We start from the raw sequence: 19903 nt of genomic DNA on the forward strand, positions 1-19903 counted from the left end.
CTGAAAGCAATACATCTAGGCTGAGAGAGTGACCCAAGCTTTCCCTGTAATTCTTTAACGGACTCTGGATTCTTGGGTATCAGAGCTATCCTGACATACCTCCTTCGGTTGGGGATCCATTTGTAGGCCAAAGTCTGACCTGCCAACCATTCCTCATGACACACACACAGATTCTGTTCATACTTTCATGTTTTCCGGCACTCACAGAGTAGGAAAAGACATTCCCAACAGGAGCCTGCACCTCAGGCAAGGAAGGCTATGCCACTCAGACTATTTAATTTCCCTTCCTCCTTCAAAGCTGAGCCACTCTAGACACAGAAGGCCTATTCCAGCACTACTGCAAGGGGAGAGATAGGAATAGACCTAGGATACTGATCTTCTGTCACCATCATGCTCTGGCCAGCAGGGAAAGCCACAGGAAAAGCCACTTCCTCTTCTAATTTTCAGTTTCTCACACTCATAGGCTCCCACTTTAGTTCCTAGTTGGTGAAGACGCTCAAGCAGGTTAGAGCCTTATGATGTCTCCTTCTGTCTAAGCAGGAAGCCCTTAAATGAGTCTTACCAGCTCAGGGTTCAATGATCTTTGCAATCCAACATCTCTATAGTTCTGCACTATTCCAGGTTATGATTGGCAAATGTGAGGGTCACTAAGAGTCTTGGTCAAGATCCTATGGATGTTAAGGGGTAAAACTGTCTGATTCCCTGGCCTGGATTCTTTTTCTGGATCTGACAGTTCATGTCATATGAATTCGAGGAACCCACAAGGAGGCCCTTCCTCTTTCCTCCAGTGATAACTTTGTCAAGAAACATCCTAAATGTCATGTTTATATGTGTGGTCCTCATATCCAAGGACATCATCCCTTTATCATTTTTACTGCCTCCTCTAAGTTTCATCTAAAACTATCAACAGATGGTGAGGAAACTAAGAATAGATTATTATAACTATGTCAGGATGATCATTCATGGAGCACTATTTATGAAGCACTTTATATGCATGATTTCCAATTCCAAATCAATCCAATGATATTAGCATCATTCCTATTTTACAGATGAAAAAACAGGCTCTCGCAGGTCAAGGAATTTGGCACAATTTCCATGAATAGCATGGATATGAACCCAGATCTTCCAGCAAAGCCCATGCTCTACCTATTGGACTTGGGAGACTGGGGTGACACTACTGTACCAACAGTTGCTGGGAGCATAGCAATAGACTCTGACAACTTACCCATAATACAGACTTTCTCATGGAAGCGCCACGATAAACTACAACAAAGGCAATTCCTCTCCTAACCAATGGTAATCCTTTTCACTTTCCTTCTCCCTACTACTCTCCTCTGTTCTCCCCCAGAGTGAAGAGGATCTTCCAAAGAAGATTCACAGGATAAGAGTCTTCAACCCATCTACCAGCCCTGGAAAAGTTTGTGATGATTTTGAAGGAAGGTCTAGCTTCTAGAACACAGAAGAATGTGAGTGCTCTTGTGTAGTGGGAAAAACCACAAGGATATAAGTACCTAGGAGAGAGGCAGTATGGAACAGAGCAACCACGTGGAGCTCCAGCACACAGAGCTCCAATCATGTTTTATCACCCCACACTGAAATGAGAATGGAGAGATGGGGATCACCAGATATTTGAGGGCATCTCTACTGTTGAAGATTGAGTCTAAAATATATTACTGATGTCACTACTCTGGGGGAATGGAAAGAGTGGGGAAGATCCATGTAGGAGAGCTGAACTATAAGAAAATTAAATTCTCTTCTTTCCTAGGCAGAAGCCAAAGTGTTTGCTTTTAAATTTATGTTCAAGCATTTTTTGACAAATGAAAAAAATGGAAGTACAAACAAAAACTAATAGCATAGAGGATGTCAGCAAAAAGGCAGATTCTGAAACTCCAAGCCTTCGTTCCCCAATAATAATATTCCAAAAAAAAAAAATAACCAAAATCTTTCTTCACCAACTTTCTACTCTGTAGGAGCTCTACAAAACAATCAAAGGTTTATAGCAATAAAGAAAATGCCCAAATCAAGAAAACAGCCTCTTCAAATGACAGGTAAGATTTGTGGCATTTTTAATCATTCTTTCCCCACTCTCTTTCTAGCCTGGTGGCAGTTTTGGTCTTGATCTGTAGCCCAGTTCAAAGTTCTCCTTGAACCAGAGGGGACAGCATGGACCTTACTCACAAATTACTGTGTACATCTCTTCTAACCTGGCTGGGGTCAATTAGAATGTACAAAAGCAGGTGTGGACAAAGGTACATCTAAAAAGCCACATGTATGCCCAGTCAGAAGCATGCTTAGAAAAATCCCATAAAAACCCTTAAGCTTTCACTTTGGGCTGATCTCTAGGCTCTGAGCAAGCCTAACTAAGTGGTAAAGGAATGTCCACCAAAGTACCATTTGCAAACACACTGGTTGATGTGTTTGTTCTCTGTGTTTTGTTTTGAATTTTTGTGCTGTTTTATGTTTGCTCTAGCTCCTAGCATTCAAGGAAATCTCTGTCAAAACCTTAGCTGAATGTGAGCTAAAGGAACAAACACTCCAGTAATCACATACAAGGATATTGTTACATTCTTTACAAAAAATGTTTGGAAATCTCACAAAAGAAACAAAAATCTACACACTTGTACCATAGATAACAAAAGCAAAAGCAATCTAGTATCCATGGGGAATTCTGATTTCCAGAGTACCACATTAAAAAAATAAAACACTAGGGGAGGCTCGGTGGCTCAGTTGGGTAAGCATCCAACTTTGGCTCAGGTCATGATCTCACGGTTTGTGAGTTCAAGCCCCGTGTTGGGATCTGTGCCGACAGCTCAGAGCCTGGAGCCTGCTTCAGATTCTGTGTCTCTTCCTCTCTCTGCCCCTCCCCACGCCCATGCTCTGTCTCTGTCTCTCAATAAATAAACATTAAAAAAATATTTTTTAAAAAATAATAAAACACCCAATTTTTAACAAAAATAAATCACAAAACATACAAAGAAATAGGAGAGCATGGCTCATTCAAAGGAACTAAATATAGACAGCCAAAGCATAAGAGATTCTTAAAAACTGAGAACAAACTGAGGGTTGATGGGGGGTGGGAGGGAGGGGAGGGTGGGTGATGGGTATTGAGGAGGGCACCTTTTTGGGATGAGCACTGGGTGTTGTATGGAAACCAATTTGACAATAAATTTCATATTAAAAAAAAAAGGAACTAAATATAAATTTTCAGAAACCAACCCTGAGGAAGCCAAGACATCAGACTTAATAGGCAAAGGCTTAAAGCAACTATCTTAAATACGCTCAGAGGTAAGGGAAAAGTAAGGACTAAGAATCAAGGAAATCAGGAAAATGATATATGAACAAAATGAGAATATCAACAAAAAACTAATTATTAAAAAACACAAATCTGAAGGTGAAATTTGCAATAATTTTATTGAAAAAATTATTACAGTGGTTCAATAGCATATTTGAGCATACACAGCAAAAAATCTGGGAAGCTGAGGATAGGAAAATTGAAATTTTCAAGTGTCAGGAGTAGAAAGAAAAAAGAATGAAGAAAAATGATAAGCATCTTTGGGACCTACATGAAACCATGAAACAGACCAACATCTACACTTCAGGAATCCTAGAAATAGGTAAGAGAAAAGAACGTAAACATTATTTGAAGAAATAGCAGCAAAAAAAAATGTCCAAAATTGAATATTATTCAGCCATAAAAATGATTGAAATCTTGCCATTTGCAACAAAATGGATGTATAGAGAGTATAAATGCTAAGTGAAATAAATCAGGCAGAGAAAGACAAACACCATATGATTTCACTGGTATGTGGAATTTAAGAAACAAAGAAACAAGCAAACAAAACAAAGGAAAAGAAGAGCCAAACCAAAAAAACAGACTCTTAACTGCAGAGAATAAACAGATGGTTTTCAGAGGGGAGGCGGGTGACAGACGGGTGAAATAGGTGAAGGGGATTAAAAGCACAGTTATCTTGATGAGCACTGAATGAAGTATAGAATTGTTGAATTACTATATTGTACACCTACAATTAATATAACACTATATGTTAACTATATTAGAATTAATTTTTTAAAGTACATGATTGTATGAAGTATATAAATCAATCTATCCAAGAACCTCAATGAACTTCAACTGTGATAAACTAAAGAGACCCACCCTAAGACATATTATAATAAACCTACTGAAAGACAAAGACAACAAAAGAATCTTGAGCAGGAAGGAAGACTTGTAACATGCAGGTTGTCCTCACTAAGATTATTTCTCATCAGAAACCTTGGAGGACAGAAGGTAGTAGAGAAAATATTTAAAGTGATTAAAGGAAAAAAAATCAAATTAGAATGCCAAATTCTACAAAACTGTCCTTTGTAGGTAATAGAGAAATTTAGATATTCAGAGATAAACAAAAGATGAGGGAGTCCATTTCCAATGGACCTGCCCTAACATTAAGTAATGTTAAAAGAGCCATACAGATTAAACAGGAGGGCACTAACCAGTAACTTGAAGTTATATGAACATAAAAAGATACAGACTTAGCTTTCTGGTAAAGATAAATACAAGAGCAAATATAAAAGCTAGCATCATTGTAATCTTGGTTTGTAACTGAACATTTACTCTCTATAGAATTCAAAAGAAATGCATTGAAGTCATTAGAAATCTGTTACTGGGCACACAATGTGTAAAGCTGTAATTTGTGATACTGATAACACAAAGGAGGGATTGTAGCAGCTTAGGAGTAGAGTTTTTATATGTGATTAAAGTTAAGATGGCATTAATTATAATTAGATTGCTATAAATTTAGCATATTACAGTTAGTGGTCATGTAATCATAGAGAAAATATCTATAATAGAATGCAGAGAGGAAATGAGAAGGGGATAAAAACTTGATTATTCTATTTTGTACTAATAAGTTTTGATTCCCTTCCCAGAAGTAGGCAGTAAAGGAGAAAATAAGGAGCAAAAGGGCCTAAGACAAACATAAAATAAACAGCAAAATGGCAGAAGTAAGTCCTTCCATATAGCAATTATTTTAAATGTAAATGGATTAAACTATCCAGACAAAAGGGATAGATTGGCAGAATAGATGAAAGAAAGATCTAAGTGTATGCTATCTACAAGAGACTCACTTTGGATGTAAGGACATAAGTAGGTTGAAAGTGAAAGAATGCAAAGATATTCAAGGCAAACTGAAACCCAAAGAGAGCTGGGTAACTATATTATATAAAATAGACATTAAATAAGAAACTGTTATAAATAACAAAGGACATTATATATTCATAAAAGGGTCAAATAATCAAGACAGCAAAACAGCTATAAAGAGATATTCACCAAACATTGAAGCTCCAAAATTTATGAGGCTAACATTGACAGAATTTAAGAGGGAATTAGAAATCTCTACAATAAAGGTTGAAGACTTCAATACTCTACTTTCAATAATGGACAAAGAAACTAGACAAAATATCAGGAAATGGATAAGGGAATTGAGGATGTGAACAACACTCTAAACCAGTTGTACCTAACAGATATGTAAAGAACACTCTATGTGACAACAGCAAAATGCATTTTCCTCAAACGCTTGTGAAATATTCTCCAAGGTAGAGAATATAGGCCACAGAACAAGTCTTAACAAATTTAAAATGATGTAAATAATTCAACAAAGAGATAGAAACCATAAAAATAAATCATGCAGAAATCCTGGAGCTGAAGAATATAATGACCGCACTGAAATATTCAATAGAGAATTTCAATAGCAGACTCGAAGAAGCAGAATAAACAATCAATGAACTAGAAGATAGGACATTTGAAATTATCAGTCAGAGAAGCAAAAAGAAAAGGGAATAAAAAAGAATAAGGAAAGCCTACAGGGCTTATGAGAAATCAACAAAGGAAACAATACAGGTATTATGGAAATACCAAAAGAAGAAAAACAGAAAGGGACAGAAAGTATATTTAAAGCAATAATGGCTGAAAACTTCCCAAACATGGAGAAAAAATAGAAATCCAGCTTCAAGAGGTGCAATGCACTCCAAATAGGTTAAGCCTAACAATGGTTACACCAGACATGTTATATTTAATTTTAATAAGTCAAAGACAAAGAGAGACTTTTGGGAGCAGCAAGAGAAAAACACAGTCACATATAAGGGAACGTACCATAAAACTGTCAGAAGATGTCTCAACAGAAACTTTCTAGGTCAGGAGAGAACGAAATGATATATTCAAAATAATTAAAGAAAAAAATTGTCAACCAGAATACTATACTGAACAATTCTGTTTTTCAGAAATGAAGTAGAGATAAAGACTTTCCTGAATAACAACAAAAGAAGGTAAGAGAGTTCATCATCACTAGACTTGCCTTATAAGAAATGCTATAGGGAGTTCTTCAAGTAGAAATAAAATAATGCTACTTAAATAATAAAAACATAACATTGGTATAAAATCCATTGATAATACTAAATATATATTCAGAGTCACATTCTCTAATAAATTGGTGGTTCATAATTCACTCACAAGTCTAATTTAAAAGTTAAAAAACAGACATAATAAAATTATTCATAACCACAGCAATTTGTTATTGGATACACAATATAAAAATGAATAAGTTGTAATATCAATAACCTTAAATGTGATGCAAAGAGGTAAAAGTATATAAAGTTTAGTTAATGGTAGCAAAGTTAAGTTGTCAGGTTATATGTCAGGTAATGTTATAAATATAAGATATTTTATGTAAGCCTCATCATAACTACAAAAACAACAACATACGGTTGGCCTTTGAACAACATAGGAGTTAGGGGTGCTGACCCCCCAATGCAGTTGAAAATCTATGTTGTTAAAAAAAACACAAGCCCCAAATAGCATCACTTAGGTTAAGGTCCCAAGTCAGTAAACCAAGACAATATTTTTAAAAAAATTTTTTTAAATGTTTATTTTTGAGAGACACAGAGAGTATGAGATGGAGGGAGGGGGAGGGAGAGAGAGAGAGTGAGATACACAGAATCTGAAGCAGGATCCAGGCTCTGAGCTGCCAGCACAGAGCCTGATGCGGGGCTCAAATCCACGAACTGTGAGATCATGACCTGAGCTGAAGTCGGATGCTTATCCAACTGAGCCACCCAGACACCCCAAACCAAGATAATATTTAACCTAACTCAGTTTCAACCCCCCATAAATGTAACCATTAACTAGTCACCATGAAGATTTCCTGGTCAGCACTGATAGATCCCTTCTGTTCCTCCCAGGAGTGAAATCTTGCCTAAAACAATGAATTCTTTGCTAATAATTTCCATTTTCCTACATCCTTTCTACATTTGTTTTTAAAATGTTTATTTATTTATTTTTTAGAGAATGAGTGTGTGCATGCATGCGTGCAAGTGGGGGAGGGGCAGAGAGAGTGGGAGAGAGAATCCCAAGCAGGCTCTGCACTGTCAGCATGGAGCCCAACATGGGGCTCAATCTCACCAATTGTGAGATCATGAGCTGAGCCAAAATCAACAGTTGGACTCTTAACCAACTGAGCCACTCAAGCCCCTCTATTCCTTTATACATTAAAAAACCTTTCCTTTTCTGTAGCCCTCTGGGTCTCCCCTCTACTTGCTAGATGGGGTACTGCCTGATTCATGATTTTTTAAAAAATAAATTCCAATTAGACCTTTAAAATTTATTTGGTTGAATTTTTGTTATTTGACAGCATATAACATTTGACTCACCCAAAACTTAACTACTAATAGCCTACTGTTGACTAGGAGCCTTACTGATAACATATATAGTTGATAAACACATATTATGTATTTATATGTACTATATACTATATTCTTAAGATAACATAAGCTAGATAAAAGAAAATGTTAAGAAAATCATAAGGAAGAGAAAATACAATTATAGTACCACATAGTATTTATGAAAAAAATCCACATATAAGTAGATGTTTATACCTGTGTTGTTCAAGGGTCAACTGTAGTAGTTACACAAAAAAATTATAATAAAAGTAAAAATATACTGTCACAAAAAGTCATCAAATCACAACAGAAGACAAGATAAGAAGGAAAGAACAATGGATTTACCAAACAATCTGAAAACAATTAACAAATGGCAATATAAATGAATTAAATTCTCCAGTCAAAAGACACAGAATGACTGAGTAGATAAAAACATAAAACCAAAACCAATAATAACACAGACCCAATGATACACTGTCTACAAGAGACTTACTTTAGCCTTAGAAACACACATCTTAAAGTAAAGGGATGATAAAAGATATTTCAAGCAAATGGTAACCAAAAGAAAAGAGTGGTAGATATATTTACATCAGACAAAATAGACTTTAAATTTAAAATGGCCAAAAGAGACAAAGAAGGTCATTATATAATGACAAAGGGGTCAATCCATAAGGCAGATATAATAATTGCATATATTTATGCCCCAACATCAGAAAACCTAAATATATAAATCAAATACTAACGGAAATAAAAAGGGAAATAAACAGCAATACCATAATAGTTGGCCCAGGTCTTTAATACCCCATGCTCAACAATAGACGTATCATCCAAAGAACGAATAAGTAAACAACAAATTTTAGTCATACTATAGGTCAAAAGGACCTAAAAGACATCTATAGGATAGTTCATCCATCCATAAGCAGCAGGATACACATTTCTCTCAAGCACACAAGGAACATTTTCCAGGATTGATCATATGTTAGGACACAAAATAAGTCTTAATACATTTAAGAACACTGAAATCACACCAAGAATCTTTTCTCACTGCAATGGTATGAAACTAGTAATCAAACAGGAGGAAAACTGGAAAATTCACAAATGCATGGGAGTGAAGAAAATACTTCTGAACAACCAGTGGATCAAAGAAGAAATTAAAATGGAAAAAAAGTATCTTGAGACAAATGAAAATGGAAACACAATATACCAAAACTTATGAAATGCAGCAAAAGCAGTTCTAAGAGGGACATTTACAGCAATAAACACATACATCAAGGAAAAAGAAGTATTTCAAATAAATCTATCAACTGAATGAATTAGAAAACGAACAAATTAGAAGCTAAGTCCAGTTTAGTACAGAAAGGAAATAATAAAAAACAGAAATAAGTCAAGATAACAAGAATAGAAAAGATTAAGACTTGGTTCTTGGAAAAGATAAGCAAAATTGACAAATCTTTAGCTGAACTAACCAAAAGAAAAAAAAAGAGAAGTCCCAAATAAATAAAATTATAAGTGAAAGAGGAGAGATTAGAACTGATACCACATAAATACAGAGGAACATATGAGATTACTACGAACAACTATATGCCAACAACTGGGCAATCTAGAAGAAATGGATAAATTCCTAGAAACATACAAACTACGAAGACTGAATCAAGAAAAAAGAAAAAACCTAAAGAGACCAGCAGTGAGTAAGGAGATTGAATCAGTAATCAAACCCCTCTCAACAAGGAAAAACCCAAGAGCAGATGGCTTCACTAATGAACTTTACCAAACATTTAAAGAATTAATGTCAATCCTTCTCACCCTGTTCTAAAAATTGAAGCAAAAGAACACTTCTAAACTCATTTTACAAGGCCATTATTACCCTGATACCAAAGCCAGATAAGTATATTAGAAAAGAAAACCACGGACTAAATCTCTGATAAATAAATAAATATTTATACAAAATTCCCAAAATAATACTAACAAACCAAATTCAGCAACACTTAATAAGATCATACACCATGACCAAGAGGGATTCCTCCCTGGGGTTCAAGGACAGTGCAACATATGCAAATCAATAAGTGGGATACATTACATTGGTAGAATGAAAGATAAAAATTATATGGTTATTTCAATAGAAGCAGAAAAAGCATTTGACAAAATTGAACATCCATTTATGATAAAAAAACACTCAAGAAATTAGGTTTATAGAAATAACACACCTAACATAATATAGGCCATATATGAGAGCCCACAAATAACATCATACTCAATGGTGAAAATGTGAAAGAAATTCTTCTAAGATAAGGAACAAGACAAAGATGTTTACTCTCATTACTTCTATTCAGCACAGTACTGGAAGTTGTAGCCAGGCAGGAGAAAAAAATAAAAGGTATCAGAATTAAACAGGAAGAAATAAAGTTGTTCTATTTCCAGATGACATATTTTATACCTAAAAAATCTTAAAGACTACACACACACACACACACACACACACACACACACACACACATCTAATCAACAAATTCAGCACATTGTCAGGATGTGCTGCCAGAAGCATTTCTATATATTAGCAATGAATTACCTGAAAAAGAAATAAGGAAAACAATCTTACTTACAATAACACAAACAATAAAATATTTATGAATAAATTTAACCGAGGTGAAAACTCTTTACACTGAAAATTAGAAGACATTGATGAAAGAAATTGAAGAAAACACAAATAAATGGAAATAAATCCTGTGCATTGAATGGAAGAATTTATATTGTTAAAATAGCCAAAAAACTCAAAGCCTTCTAAAATTCAATGAAATCCTTATCAAGATTCCAACAGCATTTTTCACATATATTGGAAAAACAGTTCTAAACTGTGTATGGAACCACAAAAGACCCCAAGTGGCCAGCCAAAGCAATCCTGAGAAAGAAACTAAAGCTGGAGGCATCATAGTTCCTGATTTCAAACTATATTACATGCTATAGTAGTTAAAAACAGCAGGATACTGGCATAAAACAGACACAGTGATCAATGGGATAAAATTTAGAATCTGAAAAATAAACCCATGCTTATAGGGTTAATTAATATTCAACAAGGAAGTCAAAAATATTCAATGGAGAAAAGACTATCTTTTTAATAAATGGTTCAGGGAAAATTGGACATTCTAAATCAAAAGAATGAAACTAGATCCTTATATCACTCAAATTAACTCTAAATGGAGTAAAGACTGAAATGTTAGTGTTAAAAAAATGAAATTTATAGAAGAAAATCATTTATTGACTTCAGTCTTGGGAATAATTTTTTAGTTGTAACACCTAAAGACAAGCATCAAAGGCAAAAATAAACAAGTGGGACAACATCAAGATAAAAAGGCTTTGCACAGAAAAAAGATCAACAAACTGAAAAGACAATCTACACAAATGGGAGAAAATATATGCAAATGATATATTCTGATAAAGGGTTAATTTCCAAAATATATAAAGAACACATACAACTCAATCACAAAAAAACAAACAATCAAATTTAAAAATGGGTGTATGACCTAAAATGACATGTTTTCTCAAAGATATTCACATGTCTGAGAGTTACAATATAATAATTAAAAACCCAATTTTCAACAAAGTAAAATCACAAAACATAGAAACAGCAGAACATTGCTCATTCAAAGGATCTAAATAAATTTACAGAAATCATCCCCAAGAAAGCCAAGGCATCACACTTACTAGACAAAGACTTAAAAAACTATTTAAAATATGAGAGGAGGCAAAAATAAAGTAAACCAATTTTAAAATGGTAAAAAACCCTGAAGAGACATTTTTCCAAAGAGAGTAACAGGTGCTCAGGATCACTAATAATGAGGGAAATTCAAATCAAAACCACAATGAGATATCACCTTACATCTGTTAAAATGGTTGCCATCAGAAAGACCAGAGATAACAAACGAGAATAAGGAGGTGAAGAAAATCTCCCTGATACACAAATTGAAGGCAGTGTAGTTAGAGGGTTGGTCAGCCCTTTGATATCATTCAGAATGCAATCCAGTTCTTTGAGTAATAAAAAATAATCTTACAAATTATTTCATTATGAGAACAAAAAACTTCTACATAAGTGATTCAAAGCCCACTTATTTTTTTTTTAATTTTTTACCTCTCTTAGTTACCTAAGAGAGGAGACTACTGATCACTAGTTAACAATTCCAGGAGAGAACCCTAACACTTTTGATCAGTACATCATGGTTGGAAGTCCCCAAGAAAAACCCAATAGTCAAGCACTGGATGGAACAATGTTTTACTGACAAAGAGACAGAACAAGATGAACTTCACTAGTGAGCATTAGACCCCATACCCAGTGGGCCTCTCCTGGTGGCTTAGGCATGGCAATTTCCCTAAGCATGCATCTCCTGCAACAGTGGAAGGAGCCTTGCCCCTTTCCACAGAAGACAGGTGTAACAGTGGATTGGTCAGGTACAATATGATGCACATCGTTTAAGCAGAGACAAAAGAACATTCAGAAAGTTAAACAAGGAGCAATGTCCTCACTCAAGGTGCTAAGCCTGACACAGGCTGTATGGGTTATCTCTTTGGAAAAACATGTTCCAGGCTCAAGGTTTATTCTTATGTGGCTGGATGCACATGAGTCTACACGCATGAGACTGCCTTTTCCAAACAAGATAAAATATGGAAACACTAATTATTCAACATAAGATTACCTACATTGGGCTTATTACAGAGGAACTAAAGCTATTTGGGTTTGTTAATAAACGTGTCTTATGCCACACTGAAATATTTACTATGAGGTAGAATATACATACTTCCAGAAATTATGAAATTTATTCACAAACTTGCCAATCTACAGAATGCTGGTATAATAGTCCTTAATAGCTCAATTTTAGTTTTCACTAGAAATTAAAGGACTAAAAATTTGAATCAACATATGCAATTAAAACTACTAGAAATAATAAGAGAAATGACTCTATATAGGGAGAGTAGAATGTATTTTTGTAAGAAAAGGTATGAGGTATGAAAATAAACTTTTGTTAAGGGAAAAGAGTAATTTTGTTCTAAAAGAATGGTCATTTTATAATGAAAAAGAGGAATGGAAGATTAAAACTAAATGGAAATAGAAAGCAGAAAGTGAGAGAAGCATTTTACTTGGTCAAGCTGGTGAAAAATGAATGATTTTATTAAAATATTTTAAAAATAAGCTTTAATATCAATAGTATACCTATGAAAAATTAAAATGTAATTCTCTTTAATATTTTGAACAGAAAAAGTTTTCTTAAACTATTGGTGTGCTCTTTTTAAAATTTATTTATTTTGAGAGACAGCATGAGTAGGGGAGGTACAGAGTGAAAGAGAGAGAGAGAGAGAGAGAGAGAGAGAGAGAGAGAAGAGAATCCCAAGCAGGTTCTCACTGTCAGTGTAGAGCCCAACATGGGATCTGATCTCATGAACTGTGAGATCAAGACCTGAGCCAAAACCAAGAATTGGATGCTTAACCAACTGAGCCACCAAGGCACCCCTCTTGGTGTGCTCTTAATAACAGATTATAAAAGGTTGCTCTATACCCTTGTATAATCTATCTTGAAATCAAATATATTGTGTCTTACCAAAATAATTTCTTGTGCTTCATGCTGTCATTACTGGGTCTTTGATTACTTGGGGGAACTGAGTCTCCTCTATTGAAAGATTTTTTTTTTTTTGTAAGAGCTAAGATTTTTTACAACTATGTAACTTTTTATGTTTGCCTTAGAAATCTTTATCACTTAAAAAAATTTATTGTTTATTTATTTTTGAGAGAGACAGAGACAGAATGCGAGTGGGTTAGGGCAGAGAGAGAGGGAGACACAGAATCTGAAGCAGGCTCCAGGCTCTGAGCTGTCAGCACTCGAACTCACGAGCTGTGAGATCATGACCTGAGCCAAAGTCAGACACTCAACCAACTGAGCCACCCAAGTGCCCCAGAAATCTTTGTCACTTTAGTTGGATAGATAACCCAGATGACTTTTAATCAAGTGTTCAAATCTTTTGCTATTTCTTATAAACTTCCCATAATGAAATTCTAAATGAAGTCTTTTTTTTTTATCTCAAATTAACTTTGGGATATTTTGGAGGGTCCCTGGAACATGTCAAAAGTTGTTTTTCTCTTTCCTTATAAAAGAGACATGTTAGACAATTAGGCTAATTTAACATGTCAAATCACATGGGAATGTATGAAATTCCTTAGAATTCTGTTATGTCTATGTAGAATTCTGTTATGGTATAACGTTATCAGTCATAATTCTAATTATTATCTTAAAGTTTATGTCAGAAAAAATAAAATTTCCTTATCAATTTCACTGTAATAGGCTCTCATAAGATCTTTAATATTGGCCACCTTTACATCTTTTGACATTTACAGTTATTGTTTTACTCTCATGCTTTTGCAAAAGTGCTTCCTCTTCAAAGAGATTCATAAAAGGGACTGCCAAGTACAGATTCTGAATAACTTTAATGTCATACCTTGAGCTGGTAATGCCATGAGAATTTTTTGAACTCTAGTGGAGAAACTGATAGATTCATAAAACTTTTAACAAGAATTAATTACATGGAGCACCTGGATGGCTCAGTTGGTTGAGCATCCAACTCTTGATTTCGGCTTGGGCCATGATCCCAGGGTTGTGGGATCAAGCCCCGCATTGATTCAGCATGGAGCCTGCTTGGAATTCTCTCTCTCCCTCTGCTCCTCTCCCTATGTCCCTCTCCTATGCTTGTACACATTCTCTCTCTCTCTCTAATAATTTTTAATTTTTTTAACGTTTATTTATTTTTGAGACAGAGACAGAGCATGAACAGGGGAGGGTCAGAGAGAGAGGGAGACAGAATCCAAAACAGGCTCCAGGCTCTGAGCTGTCAGCACAGAGCCCAACGCGGGGCTCGAACTCACGGACCGTGAGATCATGACCTGAGCCGAAGTCGGACACTTAACCGACTGAGCCACCCAGGCGCCCCTCTCTAATAATTTTTAAAAAGAATTAACTACATGGAATGGGACTGAAATAACTGATGAGGATGATTATAATTTTTTATGACTTTGAAACACAGCTGTTTCTTCTACATTTTGTTTCCCATACTTAAGAGGTCCCTTTTCTTCTTTCTTTTAACCTATCTATAACTTATAGCAATTTGGTAAAGCAAACTTTTTTAAACAAAAATGCAATACTGCTGGTTTTTGTACAACATCAGTGTTAGGGGTGCCAACACTCTGCACAGTTGAAAATTCACATACAACTTTTTCCTCCTCTCAAAACTCAACAACTGTGTTTAACATTGTGATTTAAAAGTATAGAAATTACCAAATGACTAGAAGTGAAGGGAAGTTGGAGCAAAGATGCAGAGAAGGCTGGAACAGCAGAGTTCTGGTCTGTTCCCGGCACTCCTCACTCCAGTACCTATGTGAAACTCATATCATTGAGGTCTTGAACTGAGAAGCACAAAGAAACCAGTTCTGTGAAGGGATTCTTGCCAAAGTGGTGGATCCAGTCACTGGTCAGAGTTGGCAAGGACCACAGAATAGGAGCTCTTCAGTAGGGAATCTGGGAGAACACCAGGGTAGGATGGCACCAGGCCGAAGAAGCCTGGGTCTTAGAGCAGACAGTAGGAGGGGCGCTGTCCATGGTGCTGACAGTTCTCTGAGGCAGCACCAGGAAACTGGAGGCTCACTGCTTGCCAGAACTTCCTGCAAGCAGAAACTGTACTAGAACCACATAAGAGGGGTCAGGTAGAGCAAGTGACCTAGGGAGATGGTCAAAGGTACTCTGTCTTCTCCTAGACTCTGCTGGGAAAGAGGGTTCCCATATTCCTGGGTAGAAAAGCCAGGAGTAGGTGTCACTACAGGATCTAGCTTTGCTAACTTTGGGTGGAGATGAAGAGACGTGTAGTGCCTCTTTCTACGAATGTCTTGCATTTATAAAAAATTCATGTGTAAGTGGACCCATGCAGTTCAAACCCCTATTGTTCAAAGGCCAACTGTATTTCTCTCTCTCTCTCTCTATCTCATCCTTCTATTATCCGGAAATTCTTGAGTATTCTTACTGTACATAACAATATAGACATTTGCGTAAATTCAGTGAAAATCTGTTCTTATTACAGGACAAATTTGTCCAACTGCTTAGTTTGGCTTCTTAGAGTAAGGAAGCTTTTAAAAATTGAATCTAAGTCATTTCCAATTTTAAGAAAACAACATGGACTGTATAAAGACAATCCCTTTAGATATCACCAAAGCTTTAACTGGAATATTATGAGAGTATACATAATAGTACATATACATATACAATAGTATATGTACATATACTATGTACAATACATAATAGTACATATACTATTCTTGCTGCACATATGCAAATAACTAGACCCAGTTTAATAAGACTAGACATGTTTTGCAAACAAATTAGTCTTATTATGATTGTTTTTGGTAGAAATTGGGGTAATTGTAGAGATGAAAAATATTTTCAGTAAAACCTACAACACACCCTAATGGATATCAGATTCTAAACCTGTTCATTGTCTTTGAGGCACTGTTATCCATTTGTAAAATGGAGTGGATACTAAATTATTCTATTTTTCTCCAATATCTGTCTACAACTTTCCAAATTAATGATCCCAACTTTCTTCCACCCTTCTGATTTGAATAAAAACTGCCCTTTTCCCAAAGTCCTCCAAACTGAACTGGATAACTTGATATAAACTTCATAGAAATCAACACAATGGCTCATTTACAGTAAACCATTGTGTCTGATGCTGTGTGGACCACTCAGAACAGTCACTTGAACACCCAATAACATCACCAGAGACAATTAAATTACACAAGAGACGCTTTGAACCCACATCTGGGTCTGGAAGTCTTCTCAACTGGCTGCTCTCTGGACTCAGGACCTGATGTATAGTCTGCCCCAATCATTAACTGTTTCCTTGTTTTCACTGAAATATCTCTTATTAAATATCTGATTGCTCACATGGTATAGGTCTAATTTTGGGATCCTACCTGCAACACTGCCTCTTGAAATGAGACATCACTGTTTAACTGAGTTGACCTATTCTCAAGACGAAGGGATGGATTCAATGAGATGAAACAAGCTACCAACTCAACTTCTAGACTGAAAATTCTTGGGGAAATTTCAAAGGAGGTAGATAATAGGTAGTAAATTATGCTACCCCAAAGTATGCCTCTTTGTTTCAAGGATTATTTCAAGCTGATAAGGTGGTTTTAGAAAATAGAATTTGTTTAGATTCCTTACTGGCTAACAAGGAGGAGTCTCTGCCATAGCAATTACTTCCTGCTGTACCTGGTCCAACACCCCTGGTATTGTAGACATTGAAATATGAGAAATTAACAAACAAGCCACTTAGCTAAACAGGTTGATGCCTCTTGTGATATATTCTTTGATTTATCTGATGCCAACTGGTTTGGTTCATGTGTACCCTGGCTAAGGAACATTCTTTAGTCTCTTGCTGGCTAAGGAATATTCTTTAGTCTCTTGCTATTATCCTCCTGATAGTCAGCATGGTAGTCTCCATGGTGTGCTGTATTCTCTCAAAGGTCTTAAATATGTGTCCACAACCATCATCAATACATCAGATGGTCTCACTGCACTTGGAGAAATAGAAAAAAATGAACAGATGAATAGCAAAAACAAACAATTCTTCCGATGTTCCTGACATCATTACCTACAAGTTTCATGAAAGACAAGAACAACTTAACCCTAATGGTAACTAAAAGTGGCACTAATACTAAATTGTTGGTCAGTCTCTCCTGTATGAGAGGATGACCAAAAGGGAGTAATTATTAAAGTATTAACACGACAAGCCATTGGACTGAGGTAGCTCTGATACCTTGAAAGCCTACAAAGGCACACCAATCACAAGCAACAAAATAGGCTTTTCCAAATAAGGCTAGTAACTACTTAAACTACAATCATTCAAATAATTTCTTTGATATTCTTTCATATATTCTCTATATAAACCTTGACACTGGATCCTGTCAGTGCTCCTAATAACTGAGGTTTGGTGTTTCCTGATTCCAATTCATATATGCTCAAATCCTTGAAAATTACAAAGTGTTTCAGTTTACCTTTTAATACTAGGAAAGACAGTGGTGAGCTCCTCTCCAATCCCCAATGCACCCACAGTGGCAATGCCCAGAGTCCCAATGTCCCCAGAATGAATGGATCTTGAAGCTCTACTTCTCTTCTCTACACTAGTCCCTCTTTCTGCATCCATGCCACACATGTGGGAGCTGCCTAGCAGTCTGTCTGCCCATTCTCCTTTCACAGGGCACATCTGCCTTAGGTTCCTACATATTTTCCCCTAGTCTCTCAGGCCTTCTGGGAACTTCTAAGACCTTCACTGCAGCTGCTGCTTCCATCCTTCCTCTTTCTTACCCATCCTTCTCAAGGAATCCAGTACCTCTAATAAAAGCATAGATCTGATCCATCTCTCCTCTGTTAAAAGCTTTTCTTCTATTGATCCCCAGTTGCCCTTAAGGTGAAGAACACACCTCCTACATGGGCCCAAGGCCTCCTCATTAGCCTGTCCTCTTCCTTCTTCCACTCTTTTTCCTTCTTCCTCCTTATACTTGGATCCTCTGGGATCACCTGAGGGCCTCAGTGCTCAGGTCTTTGCATAGACCAGTCCCTCTGCCTGGAGCTCCCTGGCTTTCATATGCCACTGGCCAATAAGGCAGGCACATGGGAACACTCACTCATTTTCATCCTGTTCAATCTAATGAATGACCAAATTAATAAGGAACCTAATGAATAAGCTGAAAGCAAACTACTCAAGACCTTCATGCAGGTGACAAATTCCGTTTGTCTTCAAGGACAATCACAGGTATTCCAAGAAAGCTACCCAGCCTTGGAGTCTTTGAAATGAGCTATGGAATAAGACACTTCAGAGTATCAATTCTGGGTCCATGTCTTCCTATCTGAGAAATCTGAATGAGGCAATGCCAAACCTTAAGGGCCTCATTCCTTCCCCTGAGCAGCTTCCTTCCCTCATCTATAAAATAGGGATAATAACATTTACCTATAGTTGTGAGGAAGATGCAGTGATGAAGCTGTTTTCCTACCTTACTCTTGCCCCCAGTCTGGGGTCACACATTGCCTCCCCCATCCAATCTGTCTGGATTCCTGTGACCTCTAGTTTCAAATAACATGCAGAACTTGGCCACTCATTATTACCATGCCTACCCTATTGTTCTATGCCACTATCATGTCGTCTGTGGACCTCTGTGCCAGCCCCTCACTGGTCTCTGCCTTTGTGCTCAACTGTGATTCGCTTAAAACTAGTTCCAATCATACACCTCTTCTGGTCAAAAACACTGCCCCTGCCTGAACTCCTCACAATCCTGTCTGTCAGCCCTGACTTTCCTGACCACCTCTTTAGAATGGTACTTTTCGTACCCTTACTTTACACCCTCTTTGGGAGAGAGGGGAGGAGACCAACCCCTATTATCTAATCTTTTGCAGCAAACTAGCTTAATTGACACTGAGAAAACACTGGACTCTCCAGACTCCGTTGCATCACCCTAAAATAGGAAAATAGATCCTGTTCCTCTAAGGAGGAGGAGACCAAAGTGGTCAACACATTGCCTGGCACACAATAAGTGCTCAATTAATGTTTTTCTCACATGTCCTACTTGTGCAAAGAGCCCTTCTTATCCATTGCAGGGTTGAACCGTACCCATATCGGGCCTAATGGCAGAAATATGCATTGGCAGGAGCACTGTAACAGCATGGCACCTGAGGGGGCCCTTTGGACTCATTACCATCCTCTGCAAAGACTGACCCAGAGAGGCTTTCATTCCTTTACAATGCCCATCCGTCTCCCAAGCCCAATGCCCAAGAGAGAAATCACCATCCCTCTGGGCTGTGCCAAGTATCAATGAGGCATAACCTGTTGAGGACAACTCAGAAGTCCCTCCACAGGACAGTGAAGAGGGACTTATTCAGTGGGCATGGTGGCTCCCAGCTCTGCCGGCTTTCCTTAAATGCTAGTGGGCTGGATACACAACTCCCCAATCATCAGCCTCCATGGAGAATAGAAGGAATCAGAGGCAGTACAGCCTGGGATGCTGCCATCAGGGCACACATGAAGCCTGAGTCTTGCCAGTCCCACCAGTCTCAGTGCTACTTCATCAAACTCTAGATTCCGTCCTCTTTCCAGGAGATTGCAAATGCAAATA

The 19903-nt window shown here is 36.8% G+C and overlaps 1 protein-coding gene across 8 annotated transcripts in view; it reads right to left on the minus strand.

Annotated features, from left to right (window-relative positions):
- LOC125148345 (anthrax toxin receptor-like) overlaps nucleotides 1-19903 on the minus strand; it is a 56881-nt gene that overhangs the window by 35653 nt on the left and 1325 nt on the right. The window contains exon 1 of one of the 8 annotated variants that reach the window (XR_007145505.1): nucleotides 18745-18817. The exons of the other annotated variants lie outside the window; for them this stretch is intronic. The gene's annotated coding sequence lies outside the window, so the exon portion shown is untranslated. Of the gene's footprint in view, nucleotides 1-18744; nucleotides 18818-19903 lie in introns of those variants that run through there. 8 annotated transcript variants of the gene reach the window in all.

This window comes from Prionailurus viverrinus, chromosome D2 (genome assembly GCF_022837055.1).
Source record: "Prionailurus viverrinus isolate Anna chromosome D2, UM_Priviv_1.0, whole genome shotgun sequence".
NCBI lineage: Eukaryota > Metazoa > Chordata > Mammalia > Carnivora > Felidae > Prionailurus > Prionailurus viverrinus.